The sequence below is a fragment of the Herpailurus yagouaroundi genome, unplaced genomic scaffold, assembly GCF_014898765.1.
Source record: "Herpailurus yagouaroundi ecotype Mexico unplaced genomic scaffold, PumYag 160, whole genome shotgun sequence".
Classification (NCBI taxonomy): domain Eukaryota; kingdom Metazoa; phylum Chordata; class Mammalia; order Carnivora; family Felidae; genus Herpailurus; species Herpailurus yagouaroundi.
Window position 1 is genome coordinate 41,070,332 of NW_024412401.1, and position 22,340 is coordinate 41,092,671.

At 37.3% G+C, this 22,340-nt stretch overlaps 1 long non-coding RNA gene across 1 annotated transcript in view; it reads right to left on the minus strand.

The window, feature by feature from the left end:
* LOC121034436 (uncharacterized) overlaps positions 1–22,340 on the minus strand; it is a 153,426-nt gene that overhangs the window by 26,137 nt on the left and 104,949 nt on the right. The window lies entirely within an intron of this gene.

A 22,340-nucleotide genomic window follows, 5' to 3' on the forward strand; every position in this document is an offset into this window, starting at 1 on the left:
ATGGAATATTACTTGTCAATCAAAACGAATGAAATCTTGCCATTTGCAACAATGTAGATGAAACTAGAATGTATTACGCTAAGTGAAATAAGTCAGAGAAAGATAAATATATGATTTCATTACTATGTGGAATTTAAGAAACGTTTAAAACAGATGAACATAGGGGAATGGAAGGAAAGTAAGATAAAAAAGAGAGGGAGGCAAACCATAAGAGACTCTTAGACACAGAGAACAACCTGAGGGTTGCTGGAAGGGTGTTGCATGGGGGGATGAACTAAATGGGTGATGGACATTAAGGAGGGCACTTGTTGGGATGAGCACTGGGTGTTATATGTAAGTGAATCACTAAATTCTACTCCTGAAACCATTATTACACTATGTTATCTAACTTATATTTAAATTAAAAAAAAGATAAATGAAAACACACACATTAAACAAAAAACAGATTGGTGGTTGCCAGAGGTGGAGGGTAGAAGTGAGGGAAATGGGTGAAGGTGGTCAAAGGGTACAAACCACCAGTTATAAGTAAGTTCTGGGGATGTCATGTACAATGTGGTGACTATAGCAACCAACACGGTATTGTATATTTGAAAATTACCAAGAGAGTAGGTCCTAAGGGTTGTCATCACAAGAAAAAAGACTAACTGTGTGAGGTGATGGATGTTGACTCTACTTATTGTAGTGATTATTTCCCAATATATATGTATATCAAATCATTATGATGTACACCTTAAACTTATACAATGTTATATGTCAGTTATATCTCAACAAAACTGGAGAAAAAATTTAAATATTAAATTAAAAAAATGACTACTAGCTTCCTGGCTTGAATTACAGTGTAGTTGCACAACATATTACCATCTACTTCTGGAAAAGGGTCCCTAAAATAAAGGTGCAGGGCTCCTTAGAAGAGGGGGTAGCTGTCATTTATAACAGGTCTATCAAATGGATCATGGAGGCAGAGTCTTCTCTGATATTCTGAAAACTGAACTCAAGTATTGGAACTATTGTGTATGAAAATCAGTCTTCTATTTAGTAATATATAGCATATATGAATATATATGAATAACTCATGATACTTATGTAGAAAATATAAATATTATTTTCAGAATTCTTGCTTCATTTTCTTATTTTTTTTTCAACGTTTATTTATTTTTGGGACGGAGAGAGACAGAGCATGAACGGGGGAGGGGCAGAGAGAGAGGGAGACACAGAATCGGAAGCAGGCTCCAGGCTCTGAGCCATCAGCCCAGAGCCCGACGCGGGGCTCGAACTCACAGACCGCGAGATCGTGACCTGGCTGAAGTCGGATGCTTAACTGACTGCGCCACCCAGGCGCCCCTTCATTTTCTAATACTAAAAATGCTGTAAACATTGATTCATAGATGAATAAACAGAAATTAAAGAGTTAAAATGAATTGGTATAAACACAGTGTTAAAACCAGTCTTCTTCATTTGAATCCTCTACTCTTTCCACAGGAACGTGGACTTGTACCATTAGCTACAGGTATTTAGGGACCACTGACTACCGATGCAGATCTACTATGACCTGTGAAGTTTAGTCTTGTCAAATTCAGGGTTTCATCACTTCATCAGTCTTTGAATCTAAGGAGACAAAAATGCTCTTGAGAAGGACTACATTGGAGAAATCAGTTGTGCCTTTCATATCTTCTAAAGTAAGGTGAGACAGGCAAGTCTTCTGAAGTAAGAATTCTGGAAAGTAGCATTTATGGCCTTGTAATCTCATCCTCAAAACAATATGATGTAATTTGCTCATATAGCTGGGACATTCCAGGGGCCATATCTCTACCTATCACTCATGGACTGGCACAGAAAAATCTGATCTTTAGGCAACTGACCCCAACATCATTTTCTATGTCTCTGGACCTTCCCTGACATTTGACATTATTACTTAATTCTCCAGCATTGTCTGAGCTCTAGTTTCCATATCTGCCCCCTTTCTGAGGAAAAGATTGCATCAGCCTAAGGTTTATAACCTCTTAAACTTCACTGTGAATGTAGAAGAGAAACTCAGCAAATGCTATTATTGGACATTTTATAACCCAACACTTAATGGAGCAAAGTACGGTAGTCCAGATCCAGGGTGTATGTTCTCAATGTTTATCTAGATTAAATATGATGGCAAAAAACAGGAAGTGATCTGGGGATATGAAGACATATGATAAATCTCCAAATTTCTTTAAACGGCTTTGAAGTCAGCCATATCTGGATCCAAATCCTACTTAACTCAAAGACTGTAGGCAATTTATCTAACTTCTCTAAGCATCAGTTTTCCTGTCTGTAAAACCGAGTTAATGAAGAGGACTCAATAAAAGAATGTATGTGAAGCCCCTGATATAATATCTAGCACCTTCCCTATTTACCAGATTTTGACTTGATGATCTCTGCTGTCCAACATTCACCTTACTTATCTTCAGTAATTCATGAATTACAGCAATTACAATGGCTTAATTATAAACTTTTACTAATTTTGCCATGAGTTTTATAGTATAATAATATAATTGGCTAGCATTTGTTGATTATTTACTCTCTGCCAGGCACTGCACTAAATTTTTCCCATGCATCTATCACAAGTAATGATTACAATAATCAGAGGATGTGCTATTATCACTCACCTCCTTCTTTTAAAAGATGAGATCACTGGGTTTCACAGATGCCAAGTGAATTATAAAACCACAGAACTAAAAACTCCAGAAAATGGGATTTAATGGGACTGAAAACCACAGCTATTGGACTCAGCTAAATTGTATGGACTACTATTCATTTTTTTTAACATCCCTCAAAATAATATTAAATGTTTCTTAAAAATTTCCTGTAACTAGACTTTTCTCTAAGTCAGACTTTATCATTTTTAGACTGGATATTCTACATCCTTCGGTCCAAATCAGTAAGCATCCTGGAGAACACACTGATGAGGTTTTTTTGTAAGGGTATGTCTTGTATGTTTTTCATAAGCCAGAGGAAATGGCTGTATGAAAGGATTATGATTACTTATTTCTTTACTTTTCCTAAAGGAGGCAGGATCTGCATTTATTCTAGGACAATATCAGAACCTAGTTACCTTACAGGACACGTGTTGTGTGCAGCCACAGGTTTTAGAAGCAGATGGCCTGTGCTAAACTGTGTATGTATGAATTAGCTCTGGGAATAACTTCTGCTCAGGGTATAAAAGAAATTAGGAGGTGAGCCAAATTAAAATTAGGCAGCAGCCTTATGCAAAATTGTACTCTTATGCCTCCTCCTCCTACTGTGTATATGTGTATATGCATGTCCTAAATACGTGCATGCACATGTGTTCACACACACACACACACACACACACACACACACACACACACACACACATATCCATATGTATGTCTTGGAAATCCACTCTGTACTCCAGAAAAGTCAAAACAGTGTTTCCTTGGCATTCAAGGCAGTGGACTAATAGACATTATCTGTAGGGTTTCAGTCCAGTTTGAATATACCTGATGGATGTAAGACGTTGAAAAATTCACTTAACATTTCTGGGTCAAATATATGTCATCTGTAAAATAAGGTTACTGAGGAAGATTATCTTTGCTTCCTGTTATATTTAATGTTGTGAGCACTGGAGTCTATAAACCTAATACTACCTAATACTGCAGAATTGGACTATCTTCACATAACTAATCCCCATTTCCTGATCCTCCAATCTACCAATAACATTCCTGTCTATAGCTTTAGAATATTGGATGAATCGATTAGCAGACTGTAGTAGTGTGTAAAAAACACAGAATCACATTCACGCTCTCTGTACCCATACCCTACACAATTTTACTGTCTGTCTACTCCTTAAACCTGAACTGGCCTTATGATTTGTTCTGACCAAGAGATAGTCATGGAGTTGATATGGGGTAAGTACCATAGCCTAGGCATCAAAATATTTTGTATGTTTTTACTCTTCTCTCTCTGAAACCTGACAAGATTCCAAAAAAATACCCCCAGAAAACCAAAACCAAAAACAAACTCAGTGTAATGTGCTGGAAGATAAGAGACCATATGCAGTAGAGCTGAGTCATTATAGCTGAAGTCATGAGATATAAACCAATCCTCAAGCCATGTCACAGTTGACCACAACTGCATGAGTGTGCTCAGATGACACCAGAAGAAAAATTTCAGCTGAGCCCAGACCCCCAGAATTGTTGACCCACAGAATTATGAGCTAAATTAACAGTAGTTGTTTAAAGCTCCGTTTTTCAGAATGGTTTGTTATGCAGCAAAATCCAACTGATACATGGAGCTTTCTACTTGGCTTTTCTTTTATGAAGATCTTTACACGTAGTTCAAGACTTGGTTGAATTCTGTTTCTTCAAAGTCTACTCTTGTAATTTCAAGCTACATTGAACATATTCATTCACTGAACAAATACCTAGTGATTGTTCGTTAGTATCTTACTAGTAATAAACTTTGGTACTTCATCCCATTAAATACTGCCTGCACTAGATTATCTGTTAGCATTTTACCATATTAGGCCATTTCCTGTATCATAGCAACTAGAAGGCAAAAATCCACTAAACTTTTTGTTAGCCCATTCAAATTTAGGTTTTTACCAGTGAGAAGTACTGGCAAGCTATTTGGTAAGTACAAATGAAAGAGAAGCCATTATCATTCTGGAAGCAGCTGATGCTAGACAAAGAAAGTGTGACATTTTGTCAGTGACTTTCATATATTCTCCTATAAACTGCTTACTTCAGTGGTCCTAGTGGCTGATATAATGGATAGAAATTATCTGAGATTCTTATACTTCTTGGATTTCTAAGTAGTATCAGCATCTTCCCTCACCATTTCTACCTCTGTCTTCCAAATGTTCCCTTAGAATTTAATTCCCTGTGTTAAATTCCTTCTGTTTGCAATATCTAGATTGATTCCTACTTCCCACACTGAGCCTGGAGAGGTTTTTCAACATATACTTAAAAAAAATTGTTTTTTACGGTTTTATTTTTGATAGAGACAGAGCACAAGTGGGGGAGGGGCAGAGAGAGAGGGAGACACAGAATTCAAAGCAGACTCCAGTCTCTGAGCTGTCAGCACAGAGTCCAACGCGGGGCTCAAACTCACAAACTGAGATCATGACCTGAGACGAATTTGGACGCCCTACTGACTGAGCCACCCATGCGCCCCGACAACATATACTTTTTAAAATATATAATTTAATTATTTAGAGCTAATATAGGTCAAGTAAGTGTAAGTAACATGGTTCATCACTCTGATTTTCTTTTTAAAAGAGTAGATTGAGGGGCGCCTGGTGGCTCAGTCAGTTGAGCATCCGACTTTGGCTCAGGTCGTGATCTCATGGTTTGTGGGTTCAAGCACAGCATCGGGCTTGGTGCTGACAGCTGGGAGCCTGCTTCAGATTCTGGGTCTCCCTCTCTCTCTCTGCCCCTCCCTCACTCACAATCTCTCTCTCTCAAAAATAAATAAACATTAAAAAAATTTTTTTTTTAATGGTAGATTGAGATCCAGAGAAATGAAATGACTTATCCAAGTCAACTGTGATTTACTGTCACAGCTGAGGTTGCTATGGTCACTTATTGGCATAATCAGACCTGCAAAGGCACAGCTTAGAATAAAACATGGAGCCAGATGTTCATTTAATAGTAGTCCAGGTTCTGTGGGGGGCAATGAAGGACAGCTAGGACTGTGGTGGAAAGTAGGGACCAGTAAGAGTGCAGGGCTTCAGGAACATCCAACCTCACTAAAGAAGAACAACTTCATCTAAATCTGGTGTATGTATATGGCTTCCTCTTAATATTTCATTAAAAATAAAATGGATTAAAATACTTTTCAAACTATTGTATTGATGCTTGCAGCATTAGACATGATTGACGATAGAGTAGGGAACGTGTTTTTTAAAGCATTTCTCATTTTTTTTGACAAACTGTGAGGAATAGATGACATAGGATAAGTTGTGTATATAATAAGCTGTATATGTAGCCACAACATAATCAGGAATATATGACATTCAACAAGTTACATATACAATAGGCTGTATATGTAGCTGTAAAACCATCACCATAATCACATGTAACAAATATTTCCATCACATTCAAAAGGTTTCCTGTGCCCTCTGTAATCCATTGTTACTTTCATCTATTCTTAGTTTGCATTTTCTAGAATGCAATTATATAAATGGAATCATATACAATGTACATTTTTTTCTGCTTTCTTTCACTCAGCATAACGTTTTTGAGATTCATCCATGTTTTTGCACACATCATTAGTTTGTTCCTTTGTGTAAGAGTATTTTATTGTAGGAAATACAAGAATCTGTCTATTCATTCACCTGCAAAGGGACATTTGGATTTTCAGTTTTTTGACCATTACAAAAAAAGGCTGCTATACACACTCATGTACAAAGATTTGTATGGACACAGTATTTCATTTATTTGAGATAAATATAGAGAATATGAGTATCTGGGTCTCACAGCCAATATGCATTCAGCTTTGTAAGAACCAAAAACCTATTTGCAAGATGGCTGTACCATTTTACACCCTACCAAAAATTTATAGGGGCTACAGTTGCTCCACATACTCACCAATACTTCGCACTATCATTCTTTTTCGTTTTAGCCATATTCATAGTTAATAGTATCTCATTTAAAAATAACTGAAGACCATATTTTATTCAGATTCTTTTAGTTTTCACCTAACATCTTTTTGTTTTGTCTTGTTGTAAGTGTTCCGGAATCCATTAAAGGATACCCTATTATATTTGGTCACCATATCTACTTAGGCTCATCTTGTCAGGAACAGTTGCTCAGACTTTGTTTCTGGCCTTGGCAGTTTTTGGTACTGGTCAGGAATTTTGTAGAGTGTTCTTCATTTGGGATTTGTCTGAGGTTTTCAAGATTAGGTGAAATGGCAATTCATGATTCAAGTGGAATTGTGGGTTCTGAGGTGGAAGGCCACAAGGGTAAAGCATCATTCTTATCATATCATGTGAAGAGTGCATGCCAGCCACATGATTTATCACTACTGATGTTAATTTTCATCACCTGGCTGTGCTAAGTTTCTTCATGGTGAGGTTCTTTCCTCCCCTTTTAACATTGTACTTTCTGCAACTCCACACTTGAGGAGTTAGGAGTTATGCTTTATCACCCTAGAGTATGTATACAAATTTTTCTGTTTTGAGAGAGAAAGTGTGCACGTGTGCACATGCACAAGAGCAGCTGGGGGGGGTGGGAGAGAGAGAGAGAGAGGGACGGAGGGAGAGAGAGGGGATCCAAGGCAGGCTCTGTGATGACAGCAGGAAATCTGATGCTGGGCTCAAACTCCTGCACTATGAGATCTTGACGGAGCTGAAGTCGAATGCTTAACCGAGTCACCCAGTCGTCTTGTACACAAATTATTTTGAATTCTTCTGCATTGAAGATATGTCTATTACCTCCAATTTACTTATTTATTTATTCAATCAGTTATTTATACAGATTTTTTTGTTGTTGTTATTCTTCCCTGTCTCTTTGTTGCTAAATGCTACTGATGGTATGTACTTTAAATAAGATTTAATGGTGGAAGCAAATTGTATATCTATCTATCCCTGATATCTAATATTGTTCAACGAACTTAGTATGTGCTTGGTCAATCTATATTAAATGAATGAACTAAACCCAGAAGAAAAGTATCTATTATTGAACTCAAAGTCCTAGAGAGACAAGAACAAATCTTTGTCATCAAAAAGCTTTCAATGGGATACTGACTCAAATTCTAATAACAACGATGCAAATAGTTTTACTATTTGAGCATTTAATATGTGAAAACCACCATGAAAGAGTTGTACTACATTAACTCAATTAGTACTAACAAAACCCCCATCATACACTTGAAACTGAAGTCCAGTGAAGTTAATTGAATTGCCCAAGATTTTACAGCCGATTAATAGCAGAACCAGATTTCAATCTCAATTCTCATTTTCTTACAAACTCTGCCCTTCACCATTGCTGTGTACAACAGTGTTTCTGCTACCAGTTGATAGTGGCAAATGCATTATAATAAGGCTTTGAAAGAATATTAGTTGAAGTAAGTGAGGATTTTAAGACCAAAGAACTAGGTGAGAATCAGGCTGTACCATGCAACAGCTCTGTGAAATTATACAATAGGCTTCAACTTGTTGAATCTCAACTTGTTGAATCTGGACAAGATAAGGGAAATAATAACACTCTTTATGGTCTTATTAGGATGAAATGTGATTTGTTACATTTAGTTAGTAGTGTGTTTTCCTTTTATTCCTTACTGTAGCTTAGAGAAACTGAAAATCAGTAAGCTTTTCTGTCCTCCCTTTAAACATTTTATTTCCTTACTTTTCTCTCTGACATTTTTTGTTTAATTTCCTATAAGTGATGGTCCATGAGACATCAAATTCTATCTGGCTGGCTAAAGAGAAAGGAACAAAATTTATTAATGTTAAGCCTATATTGATCCCAAAACTTCATGGATGATCTGGAAGCAACTCATTGGTCTTTGAGCCCCTCGTTTTGAACTACAGAATTTGTTCTTAAGTAAAGAGAACATCTTGGTAATAGAAAATTGCAGTTGATAAAACATAATCATCATCTTTAACTGTAGATTTAGAGTGGTCAAACGGGGCAGTTCAGCATCGTGTGTAAGAGTGTGAACTCTGGAATAAGATGGATACACATAGCATTACCACTTCCTTATCTGGAAAACTGGGATGAAAATCAACCATCAGCATCAAAAGACTTTTATAAATTTATATGCCTATTCAACAAATACTGATTGAGTCCTCTTCCAGGAAATTAAGATAAAACAATGAACAAAGCAGACAAAAATCCCTATAATCAGGAAAGGAGGAAAATGGAATTCATAAGCCCAGCTGCTTGTAGGTTGATAGATTTAGTAGTGCGATTTTATGGACGTTTTTTCCTGACTGTGGCAAAAAGTAAATGTTTTGAGGAACTCTAATAGGATATTTAATGCTAGGTTCTATAATGAACAGGTCCAAAACTTTAGTAGCTTAACACAACAAAAGTTATTTCTTGCTCGCAACACATTCCAACATGTCAGGTTAGCATGGGGGCTCTGGAGAGAAGCCTCTGGTCCATAACATCATTTGGAAACCAAGGGCTGACAGAGAAACTCTAATTTTCAGTGACCTTCAGTTCATGGCACTGGAGAGTGACCTGAGCATTTATATCCTTCCAGCGGATAGGGAATAAGACAGAGTGGGAGATCATGCAGGACATCTTATGGGCATTCCTGGGTAGGACAGGTAGGACAGTATTCAATCACACGGCCCCAATTAACTACAAGCTGGGATGGAAAATGTAGCTTTTCTTGTGCCCAAAAGGAAAATGAAACAGGTTGGGTAAACTCATAGCATTGTCTGTATCATGAACCAAATGGGATAATGTTTGTAAAGCACCTGGTGCTGCCTGGCACATAATAAAACTTCAATAAATGGTAGCTATTAGTACTACTGGGATTTTAATTTGTTAGAATATAATGTGCTTTTACTGAATTTAGGTAATTACAGAATGGAACAGTTTGCTCTGTGTCAACCCATTTGATTATAAGAATAGCAATACCATATTACATTTTCATTCCATTTTATTGTTTATAAAGCAGTTACATAGACATGATCTCATTTTGTTTTCGTTTTTTTCTTCCCAGTACTATATTAAATAGGTAGATAATATTCCTATTTTAAATATGATCAAATGTTCTCAGAGAGTAGTATACTATGGCTAAGATATTATAACTAATAAATGATAGAAACAGGATTCAAGTCCATTTTTGTTTTGGTTTTTAAACTCTAACATCAAAGTTTATCTTATTACACCATGCTGCCCCAAATCACTAAAATCTACAACTGTTCTTTACTGCTGAAGGTTTTTTTTTTAATTTAATTTTTTATTTTTTAAAATTTACATCCAAATTAGTTAGCATACAGTGAAACAATGATTTCAGGAGTAAATTCCTTAATGCCCCTTACCATTTAGCCCATCCCTCCTCCCACAATCCCTCCAGAAACCCTCAGTTTGTTCTCCATATTTATGAGTCTCTTCTGTTTTGTCTCCCTCCCTGTTTTTATATTATTTTTGTTTCCCTTCCCTTATGTTCATCTGCTTTGTCTCTTAAAGTCCTCATATGAGTGAAGTCATATGATTTTTGTCTTTCTCTGACTAATTTCACTTAGCATAATACTCTTCAGTTCCATCCATGTAGTTGCAAATGGCAAGATTCCATTCTTCTTGATTGCTGAGTAATGCTCTGTTGTGTGTGTGTATATATATACATACACACACACACACACACACATATATATATATATGTGTGTGTGTGTATATGTATATATATACACACCACATCTTCTTTATCCATTCATCCATTGATGGACATTTGGGCCCTTTCCATACTTCAGCTATTGTTGATAGTGCTGCTATAAACATGGGGTGTATGTGTCCCTTCGAAACAGCACACCTGTATCCCGTGGATAAATGCCTAGTAGTGCAATTCCTGGGTTGTAGGGTAGTTCTATTTTTAGTTTTTTGAGGAAGCTCCATACTGTTTTCCAGAGTGGCTGCACCAGCTTGAATTGCCACCAACAGTGCAAAAGAGATCCTCTTTCTCCGCATCCTCACCCACATCTGTTGTTGCTTGAGTTGTTAATGTTAGCCATTCTGACAGGTGTAAGGTGGTATCTCATTGTGGTTTTGATTTGTATTTCCCTGATGATGAGTGATGTTTAGCATTTTTTCATGTGTCGGTTGGCCCTCTGGATGTCTTCCTTGGAGAAGTGTCCATTCATGTCTTTTGCCCATTTCTTCACTGAATTATTTGTTTTTTGGGTGTTGAGTTTGATAAGTTCTTTGTAGATTTTGGATACTAACCCTTTATCTGATATGTCATTTGCAAATATCTTCTCCCATTCTGTTGGTTGCCTTTTAGTTTTGCTGATTGTTTCCTTCGCTGTGCAGCAGCCTTTTATTTTGATGAGGTCCCAGTAGTTCATTTTTGCTTTTGTTTCCCTTGCCTCCAGAGACATGTTGAGTAAGAAGCTGCCATGGGCAAGATCAAAGAGGTGTTTGCCTGCTTTCTCCTAAAGGATTTTGATGGCTTCCTGTGTTAGGTTTAGGTCTTTCATCCATTTTGAGTTTATTTTTGTGTATGGTGTAAGAAAGTGGTCCAGGTTCATTCTTCTGCATGTCGCTGTCCAGTTTTCCCAGCACCACTTGCTGAAGAGACTGCCTTTACTCCATTGGATATTCTTTCCTGCTTTGTCAAAGATTAGCTGCCCATACGTTTGTGGGTCCATTTCTGGGTTCTCTATTCTGTTCCATTGATCTGAGTGTCTGTTCTTGTGCCATCTATTGCTGAAGGTTTAACTATGATGCCAGTGAAATCTTGGCTATTTGAGCTCCCAAGTTTGTTCTTTCTTATCACCATGGAATATCCTTCATAAGTTCCTAATAGTGCACTTATTTCAGAAGAATGCACACTTCCAAAAAAATTAAAAATTTTGGATAGCATATATTAAGGGATTTGAAAAACTAGATCATGTCCAGCAAAGAAAAAGAACATGAGATGATATAGAAACAAAATTAAATAAGTAATTTGTGGTAAACTGTATACATTTATGTAGCAGAATAAAAGATCAACAAAGACTTAGATATTGCACTTAAGTATTTGAAGGACCCCAAAGGAGGGTGCAGTTCTGTGTTCCCCATAGTTATAATTTCTATACTCTGGATCTCTGAATTATTTAAAAGTCTGTTTTCGGGGCGCCTGGGTGGCGCTGTCGGTTAAGCGTCCGACTTCAGCCAGGTCACGATCTCGCGGTCCGTGAGTTCGAGCCCCGTGTCAGGCTCTGGGCTGATGGCTCAGAGCCTGGAGCCTGTTTCCGATTCTGTGTCTTCCTCTCTCTCTGCCACTCCCCCGTTCATGCTCTGTCTCTCTCTGTCCCAAAAATAAATAAACGTTGAAAAAAAATTAAAAAAAATAAAAGTCTGTTTTCATCTTGAAGTCTCTACTGATTAGTACAGTGCCTAACAGAGCAGGGACTCAGAAAACGTTAAGAAGTAGGCTGAGTATACTTTTCATGTATAGTAGGAAACCATCAGAAAAAACAAATGTCTTCTCCTTGTAAAGAAGAGACATTGAATAAAAAGTGCTCTATGATAATGGCATAGGGTAGCTTATGAGGTGGTGAGCCTCTCTTCTCTGAACGTGAATGCATATCCATAATTCCTGCATGAAGTGGGGAACTGATAATCTCTGAGACTCTTTTGACTTTAAAATTCTCTCAACATTTTGACACAGTGTCATTTCATGAAAGACACATGGATGACCATGTGGAATGTGATTCTTCCTTCATGCATCTACAACTGAGGTGTTTATTAACAACATCCAACAAACTTCTCTAGAGGAAAGAAATCTTCCATTGGATCTTCCTAGATTGTCTTATTATTAGCTTTTTATGTTCTATCTTTGTGCTCCATTTTATCTTCTCACCTCATACAGCCCCCTTTCCCCAAGGAAGGTATCTAATTATTTCTTCAATATCCCCAGTGTTCTTCTATATATTTTCTTGGCCTAAAAGACATCTCCTATGAGGTCTTCTCACACTGTAATGATTCTCTGTGTCACAAAATACCTTTCCATTCCTTTTTTAATAAATATTTCTAAATTACTCGTGTTTACACTTTTACTTCCCCTACTACTGCATCCCCATATAAGTGAGAATACATTTTTTCTCTTGATATATCTAAGCTATCATCAATTAAAATGCACCTTCCCTGGTCACATATTGTCATTAATAACCTTTTAGGTTCCAAAAGCAGTTACATAACATTTTCCAAATAGCCTCTATAAGTATTATCTTCTTTATCCTCAATAGTCCTGTGAGTCACTCAAGATATGTCTAATTAATCCCATTTGACAGATAAGAAAACTGAAGCAGAGTCAAATTAAATGACTAACCCAAAGTGAGCCAGCCTGTTTTGGAAAATTTCAGAAATAACAGACACGTCTTATTGCTTTTGCCCCTGTGCTTTCTTCACCTACATGCTGTTTTGTAGGGTTACTTTCCTTTTATCTCCATGCTTCCTGATGGCATGACTTGCCTTGCTAACTCTCTCATAAAGATTCTTCTTTCTTTTCTTTCCTTCTCCTATTGTCCTTTAAACTGGGAAACATTGCATATTAGCAGTTAAATGGAAACACAGAGACAAGAATGACACCCTGATTGAGAATCTGGGTATTTCGGTTACAAGATCTGGCTTTAATGGAAATAGTTTTTCTATCCTCACTAAATGGTGGATGAAATTTTCATCCTAAGCATTAGGATAGCTGCCTCAGACCTACTGGAGAAGGATAAAATGGGTAGGTCCTGGAGTAAGAGTGTATTGATGAAAATAATACTCAGACACTCCCTATAATCACCTTCTGCCTACTTCCTAAAACTTCTCAAGCTGAAATATATACCTGCCTGTAGAGTGTAGCCATAACACAGGCTGTGGATCCTCAGAAGCAGAGCATGCAAACTCTTACACTAAGGAATAGGATTTGACTTCAGAAACATGGAGTATTTACTGCCCAGGGGATGGCATCATGGATTAGGCTAGCAGAAAATATGTAACGCGGTGGACAAAGGATAATGGTCTCAGTCAGGCGTGTGTGCTCTTCAGGGCTCTGACTGAACATCTACCTTGTCATTTGACCTGGGGTCTTGAATTCTTTTTATCAATGGAAACACAACTAACTTTTTTACTGATTCTCTCTTGACATTGCTTTCAATGACTTTTTAAATGTCCAAATAAATTAAACTCTGTGATTCCACCCTCTGTGATAAAGGTTTTAATTTAGTCTCTGATTCAAATCTCCTTAGTTTCTATGCGCCTATTATTTAAAACTTGAGCTACTGTAGTGTCACCTGCGTGCCTCAGGCAGTTAAGTGTCTGATTCTTGATTTTGGCTCAGGTCATGATCTCATGGCTTGTGAGTTTGAGCCCCGTGTGGGACTCTACATTGACAGTGGGGAGCCTGGTTGGAATTCTCTCTCCCTCTCTCTCTCTGCCCCTCCCCCCCACATGCACACTCTCTCCGTCCATCTCTCTCAAAAATAAATCAAACTTGAGCTACTCCGTATTCCACTTAGCCCGAACTTAAGCATCTCTCTTTTTAAAGCATGCTTCTCTCTCTTTTTTTAATGTTTATTTAGTTTTGAGAGAAAGAGCATGAGCAGGGGAGGGGAGAGAGAGAGAGGGTGTCAGAGGATCCAAAGGGGGCTCTGCGTTGACAGCAGGAGTCCAATGCGGGGCTCAAACTCCTCAACCATGAGATCATGACCTGAGCTGAAGTCGGATGCTCAACCGACTGAAGCACCCAGGCGTAACTAAGCATGAGTCTCAATTGAGCCATCTTATAATTTTGAGGACAACCACTTGATGCCTACCATGTTTCAAACAATGCTAGGAGTTAGGGGTTTCATACTCATCCACTGCCTCCTTATGCAAAACAGAGCACAGCATATTGAAGATTAGCTTTTGTTCTGCTGCCTGTTTTGCCGAGGTGATTAGGATTTGGAAATTCAAAACTAAAATGATTCATGATACTCTAGGCTGAAGTAAACTTTTATTTTATTACCTTCTTCTGTACAACTTAACATAGGATTATCTTTTGAAATAATCGTGAGGCAGGATATTGGAGATGAGAACATAGGATTTGGACTCAGACTCACAGTGTGCTACTTTATCAACTTTGCATCAACCCCTCATTATCCTTGTAAGCTTTGGCAATTTTGTCTCCTGATGCCTCAGTTTCCTTCTTTGTAAAACAGTCCTGCGATAATCACTTTGTAATGTTTTGTGACAGTTAAATGTGATAATTAATGGAAAGTGCAGACTAAGGCATATAGTAAGTGTTCAACAAATAGTAAAATTATTATGATATATGACTCCTTTACCATTTTCCCCTTACTTCAGACAGTCACTGCCACTGTAATATTCATAGTACATAGTCATCACATACTTTATTATTTCCCCTGCATTTTACATTTATAATCTTATCCCCTCCTGATGGGGACCTATAAATTTTGTATTCAAGTAATCCTTTCCATTATGCTTCCCTGTATTTATTTACACATATGAAAGTCTTACATGGTTTGTGTAGTGGGTGTATGACATTTAAGTCATGACAGGTCATATTACATTATAAACATTTCTTTCATAATTTATTCCTTAATATCATACTTTGAGGAACAAACCACATCATCACATATAGAGTTCAGATCTTCTGATCATCACATAGTGTAAATCTTAAGTATGTATTTCATTTTATTAATCTGCTCTTTTGTTGAGAGACCATAGATTGCACCCAACTATTTACCACATGTGGAAAAAGGGCCATGTACAATAAAATACATGGCTGTCTGTGCACCTGTAAAAGCTTCTCTGGGACATACACACAGGAGCACCATTGCTGTATTTCAGAGTATGGACAGAACTCATGTGATGAATGGAACATGATTTTTTTATTTTCCCAAGTGGCTTATTAGCTTATGTCACATGAGCAGTTCATGAGGATTCCCATTTCGACCTATCATCACAAGCATGCTGGATCAGTTTTTTGAATTGCCGCCATCCTAATTGTGTAAAATCATATCTTGTTACTGTTGTGCTTTGCATTACTCTGATTGGTACTGAGGTTGACCATCTCTTCCAGGTAAGCAGTCTGTCAAGTTTTTCCTCATGTGCTATTCATATAATTAGTCTATTTTTATTTTGGGTTTCATAGGCTTTTCTTCTTGTTTTGCAGGAATTTTAATTAATCCGTTGTTAGTTATTAATTTGGCAATTATCTTCTCTGACACTGGTACCTGTCTGTTAACTTTGTTGATGCTATCTTTTGTTAAAAAGTACTATTTAATTTTGGTATATAAAAATCAACCGATGTTTTCCTTTCTGGTTTACAATTTTTAGGTCTTGATTTAGAAATGCTTCATAATCTTAAGGTCATAAAGATACACACTTTAAACTTGTATTACGTATCCTTCTCATTTAGGAATTTAATCAATTTGGAGTTCATCCATGTATAGAGCATGTTGTAAAGTCAGGCTTCCTTTTTACATGATTCAAGTCATTGGTTTTGTGCCTATGGTTGTGGAAAGAGGTATATGGCAGGCAGATAGGATACCCATCAGGTATGGATAAAATTTATTTTATTTCTGTAACTTAATCTAGTCTAACTATAATTCTTTTATGATATCCAAAAAGTTCTGACAATCTCAGGCTTTTCTTTATAATTTTTACTACTGTATGCCTGTATGATTACAGATACAAAATGTGGATAAAAGGAATTTTTAAATGAAAGTTTTAAATCTAGCTTTCTGCATTATCTTGGCCACTCGGTGTCTTTTTTTAACTGAGGACACATGCGCACACGCGCGCGCGCACACACACACACACACACACACTTATGATGCAGAATAATGGAGCCTATGAGAACACAGATTTTTAAAATTAGATAAAGACTCATTTTAATACTGATTCAGTCCCTCATTATTCCTGTAACCTCTGCCAAGTATGCCCCTTAAACCTCAATTTCCTCATCTGTAAACTAGCTATGAACACTTATAATGATTCGTGAAATTTGAACAGGCTTTATTTATTTATTCATTATTGAACTTGTACTTCTAAAAAAGTTTTTATTTTAATTCCGTTAGTTCACATACAGTGTAATGCTAGTTTCAGGTATATGTATAGTGATTCAACACTTCCATAAAACACCCAGTGCTTATTACAAAAGGTGCACTCCTTAAGACCCATCACCTATTTAACCCATTCCCCCCCACCTCCCCTCTGGTAAGCACCAGTTTGTTCTCTGTGGTTAAAAGTCTGTTTCTTGTTTTGCTTCTTTTTTCCCCCTTTGCTCATTTGTTTTGTTTCTTAAATTCCACATATGAGTTAAATCATATTTGTCTTTCTCTGACTTATCTTACTTAGCATAATATTCTCTAGCTCCATCCATGTCATCGAAAATGACAAGATTTTATTCTTTTTTATGGCTGAGTAATATTCCACTGTATATTTACATACACCAGGTCTTCTTTCTTTAAAGTTTTTATTCAAATTCCACTTAATCAAAGCTATAATGAGATATCACCTCACACTTGTCAGAGTGGCTAAAATCAGCAATATAAGAAACAACAGGTATTGGCAAGGATGTGGAGAAAGGGGAACTCTCTTGCACTGTTGAGAATGCAAAATTAGTTCAGCCACTGTGGAAAACAGTACAGAATTTCCTCAAAAAGTTAAAAATAGAACTACCCTATGATCAAGAAATTGTAATACTGGGTATCCAAAGAATACAAAAATATTAAGTCAAAGGGATACATGCACCCCAATGTTTATAGCAGCATTATCTACAATAGCCAAATTATAAAGACAGTCCAAGTCTCTATCAACTGATGAATATATAAAGAAGATGTGGTGTATATACACACACATACAATGGAATATTACTCAGCCACAAAAAGAATGAAAGTTTGCCATTTGCAATGACATAGACCTAGAGAGTATTATCCTAAGCAAAATAAGTCAGAGAAAGACAAATACCATATGATTTCACTCATATGTCAAAGTTAAGAAACAAATTGAACTTGTACCTTGTTACAAGGGTTCACACTAGAATTTTTCATCATTATTTCCCCAACAGGTGTCACAATGCCTGGCACATAGTAGGTCTTCAGTATTTGTTTGCTGACTCATAAGGAATATGCTCAGATTCTAGACTATATTCCACCTCTTAAACTCTTCCTTCTTATTTTCCATTTAATAATAATTTTAGCTAATGTGTATGAAAGCTTACACTATGACAGATGTTGTTCAATAACCTTTGTGTACTTAATTTGTTCTCATAGCAATTTTCTGACATAGGTTCCAATAACAATTCCATTTTACAGATGAGGAAACTAAGACAAAGAGATTATATAACTTACTAGGTAGTGTTTCATAGCTAAAGCCCACATTGAACCCAGACACTGTGGCCTCCAAGGTTTATGCTCAAACCATTGGATGTGGCTGCTTCTCTTTAGGGTCTAAATATATCTACACGATTGTTGAGGGCCTGTAAGTTGAGTTTAATATGAGCTCTGCCTCCCACTAACTGTGTGATCATAAACAAGTGTCTTAACTTTTCTAATATGAAAACAAATCACCCAGATTCATAAAGTTCTTGTGAGAGCTAAATGAGATAATCCCACATGAACCACTTATCATAGTGCCCTGTATATAAGCATTCAATACACATTTTTAATAGTAGCATTATTAAAACCTTATGTGTGTTTATTTTGCCTATAACTGAAAGAGATAAGTAAAATATTTACTTTTTTAGCATTTAAAAACACAAAGTACATTCTAAATGTAGAATGATAAATTACTCTGCAGAAATTTGAGATCTGCTAAATGATATATTGAAAGAAATATTCCTATATTACCATCTCCAGTCTGAATATGCCACTTAATAGATTGTTATCTCACATATTGGTATCTAAGGAAAGATAGCTTATCCTGTCTAGACCTTTATAAAGGAGGTGGGGGGGGGCGGGAAACTAGGTTCTATTTTTGTCCTATTCTGAGCATCTATGAGTCTGTACTGAAGATCAAGTTATCTGGGTGAGAGGTATGTTTTGGGGATGGTGGTGAGAGGTTTTAGGTTTAAGTGGCAATGGCCTTAGACTATTTTAATTCTACTTTTACTGTTATAAGAGTAGATCTCAATATCTCTCTGTGCTGCCCCTTTATCCTCTTCCCCACCAACCCTGACCAAGGTCATCTTGTTCTCTTTGGAGGCACAAGCCCCCTGCCACTGCTTTAATGGCTGTGGCAAGCAGAGAGCCAGTTATGAATGTGAAGTGTCTGTCAGCCACTAAAAGCCTGTGAATTAGTGTTTCCTGCCCTTGTCTGTTAGGCAGCCTACTTTTATGGAGAAATAGCTTATCCTTGTGAAAGGGCTGACCCGCCACTAATATGCTCTGCTCTGCTAGGCCCAGCACCCCTCCCTCATGTTCCCTATGGAGAAGATGACCTCTCTGCTCCAAACAGAGGTCTCTCCAGTTCCTGTGTCATATCCAGACTTCTCCCAAGTCAGAGGAGGTTTTAAAAACGAAGGTTATTCTCAATTTCAAAACTTCCATGAATTTTGTACCAAAGAACATCCCTAACATTGCTTGTACTCAGAAATCTTGAATCTTCCCCACTTTCCTTGCCCTTATTCTTCCTGCCTCCTTCATCAGCTTTATTTTGGGGCCCTATGAGTCTGTCTACTCTCCTTAGAACTGCTGAGGCACACGTGCTCTGCTCTTAGTGCTTTCTACCATTACTTCCCGTTGACAGCAGATGCTCTGCGAGTCATTTGCACTCCAAAATAGGACTTCAATTTATGGCAAGATGGGCTTTTGTCTCTTATAGAGAAATTTCAGGAATCATTGAGCACTTGCAAAGGGTACTATTTTGGGAGGAGAGCATTGATTGAGGGATAATTAGCTATCACATCATTGTCCACAGCCCTGTAAGATCCTCCAGAACTTTGTACATTTAGTGGCATTCCAAGCATTATCCTATCATTTTCTCAATCTAATCTCTCACCATCTTTTGTTTCTTGAGAAATTCTTAAAAAGTTTTGCATTCTCTACTTTATAAATTTATAAATTGAGGCTCATATTAGCTCATGAGTAATTGGGAAAAGGACATGATCCCAAGTCTTTAGCTACTCAGCCTGGTGTTCTGCATGTCTACAGTATGGCATATTTCACAGACTTTGACAGAGTGTGTGTTACCTTGTGTCCCCTGAGCTGACTCTGTGCTAGGCAATTGTTCCAAGTACTAGAAAAATAGGAATTGGTCACACTATCATCAAGTATCCTAAGCTCCTTCTCCATCCTGGGAGGTTGTTTGTGCTGCTGGAGGCAGGATATAATACTTAGAAGTTTAATATTTCATAAAGAAGTTCTCAGAGCATTTTTAACTCAAGTATAGTCATCTCTCTAGGCATAAGAGGCAAGAAGACTAGACATGAGGAAAGCATTGTTCTGGAAAGGTGCTGAATCAGTCTATGGAGCTATAGACCTCTGAAAGTCACCTACTTCCTCACAAGAGCCTGTACCTTTAGTGTAATGGGGGAGTGATGAAACAGCAATCAACATCATGCATTTAACTCTTGTGAAGTTTCACACATGGCAAGCCAAACAGGGATGAGAGAAGTCCTTTTTGCAAGCCCCAGCACAGAAAGTCAGGAGAACACTAAGGAAATCCACTCTGATATAATCAATACCAAGAGTCAGTTTGTATCTTCTGATCTGCTTTTGTCATTAACATTAACCTAATGCTGGTAGAGCTGCTACTTTTGAACTGCTGTCCATCTGTGTCCTGTATCTGAGAGCTACCAGTCTACTGCAATACCTCCAAGAATTTAGCACTGGTTCTCAACCTGACTTCACAGAAGCACATTGGATTGCCTGTTTAAAATGCATATACTGGACCCTATTTTCCGACACTTAAAAAAATTTTACTCTGCATTTCTAACAAGAAGCCGAGGAGATTTTGATGTAGATACTTCACATTCTACATATTGAGAAACGATGCATTATATATTGGCCTTGAATTATGTCACATATTTGGACAGGGGGAGAAGTTGGTTAAACTTATGAAATAATATTAGTCACTTAGTACTTTACAAAAGACTTTTATATATATTCTCTAACATAATACATCGACCATGAGTTTGGTAAAATGAATATTTGTATCTTCATTTTATTTTTCAAATGATAACTCATATGAAATATTATGCCCAAGGCCACACAACCAGTAAGTATTGGAGATAAGACAAGAATGCAAGAGTTCTTTCTGTAAGGCCAGTTGTCAATGTTGGCAGTCTGCTCAGGATCACCTAATGAGCTTTTGAAATATGCTCATGCTTAGGTTTACACCAGGCTACTGAATCACAGACATATTTCACTCATGCTTTGGTGTTTTCTAAAAATCTTCCTCCAAATGATTTCTCTTCTTTTCTTCCCTTCTTTCCTTCTTTCCTTCCTTCCTGTTTATTTATTTATTTTTGAGAGAGAGAGAGAGCACAAGCAAGGGAGGGGCACAGAGACAGAGAGGGAGACACAGAATCTGAAGCAAGCTCCAGGTTCTGGGCTGTCAGTGCAGAGCCCAACGTGGGGCTCAAACTCACAAACTGTGAGATCATGACCTGAGCCCAAAGACTTACACTTAACCAACTGAGTCACCCAAGTACCCACCTCCTCCAAATGATTTTAAAACCAGAGGGGAGAGTTACCAGAGTTTAGGTGATGACCCCATCCATGCGCCTAATATTTGACTGCAGGGATCTTCTCCATGAACCCAAATGCATCGTCTCTGGCAGAGGCCAGATGAACAGATCTCAGCTCTGGCTAAGGTCCAGCATAATAAAGTGACTTTGAGCTCTAGGGACAGTTGTTGACACAGCCTTCCTCTGGCCTCCTTTTGCAAACTTCATTAGCTATAATTAGTGCAACTGTTTCCCTAACTCAGAGAACTTCAGGTGCTCAGAGCCCCACAGCCTCACTAGTGAGTACAATCTTTCCTGGATCCCTTCTCTCTGCCTAAAATATGATCCCTCAAGAGTAGAACTCGGAGGGGGCTTCATCTTTTCACTTCTTGGGAAACTAGAGCATCACTGGCATTTTTGTCCCTTGACTTTCATCTGGGCTTACTGGAGCAGAAATTCCATGTGCCAATGGACAGGTATTTCATTTTTCCTCCAAATAAATTTGACTTGTCTAATTATAAAAACAATACGTGCTAATTATTTTTGAAATGTAAAGAATTCTGATAAGAAAATAGAATAAAAGCAAAATTTGTTCCCCAAATCCCATACATTTATCATTATATGAACAACTCTTTAGATCTCTCTCTTGCTGTGTGTGTATAAAACAGAAGTGCACACAAAATACTCATGATACAAATTTGATTGCATCAGAGCAATGCTTGGAATTTAATCTTTGCTCAATAAACATTTGTTGCCTTCATATAGACACATGCATACTTACTCATAACCTGTTTTTCTACTTATCAAAAATTCTTAAACATCTTTCCTTGCATTTACATACAGGTTTACATCATTACTTTTTAAAAACCTTATAAATCCATTGAATTGATTTGTTGTGGTGTATTCAACTAGTTTCCTAACTCATATTTAGCTTGCTTCCTGTTTGTCAATATTTCAATCTCTCTCTGCCCCTCCTCTCCCTCCTACTCTTATTCAAACTGTTCCTTATAATTTGTTTCTATAGT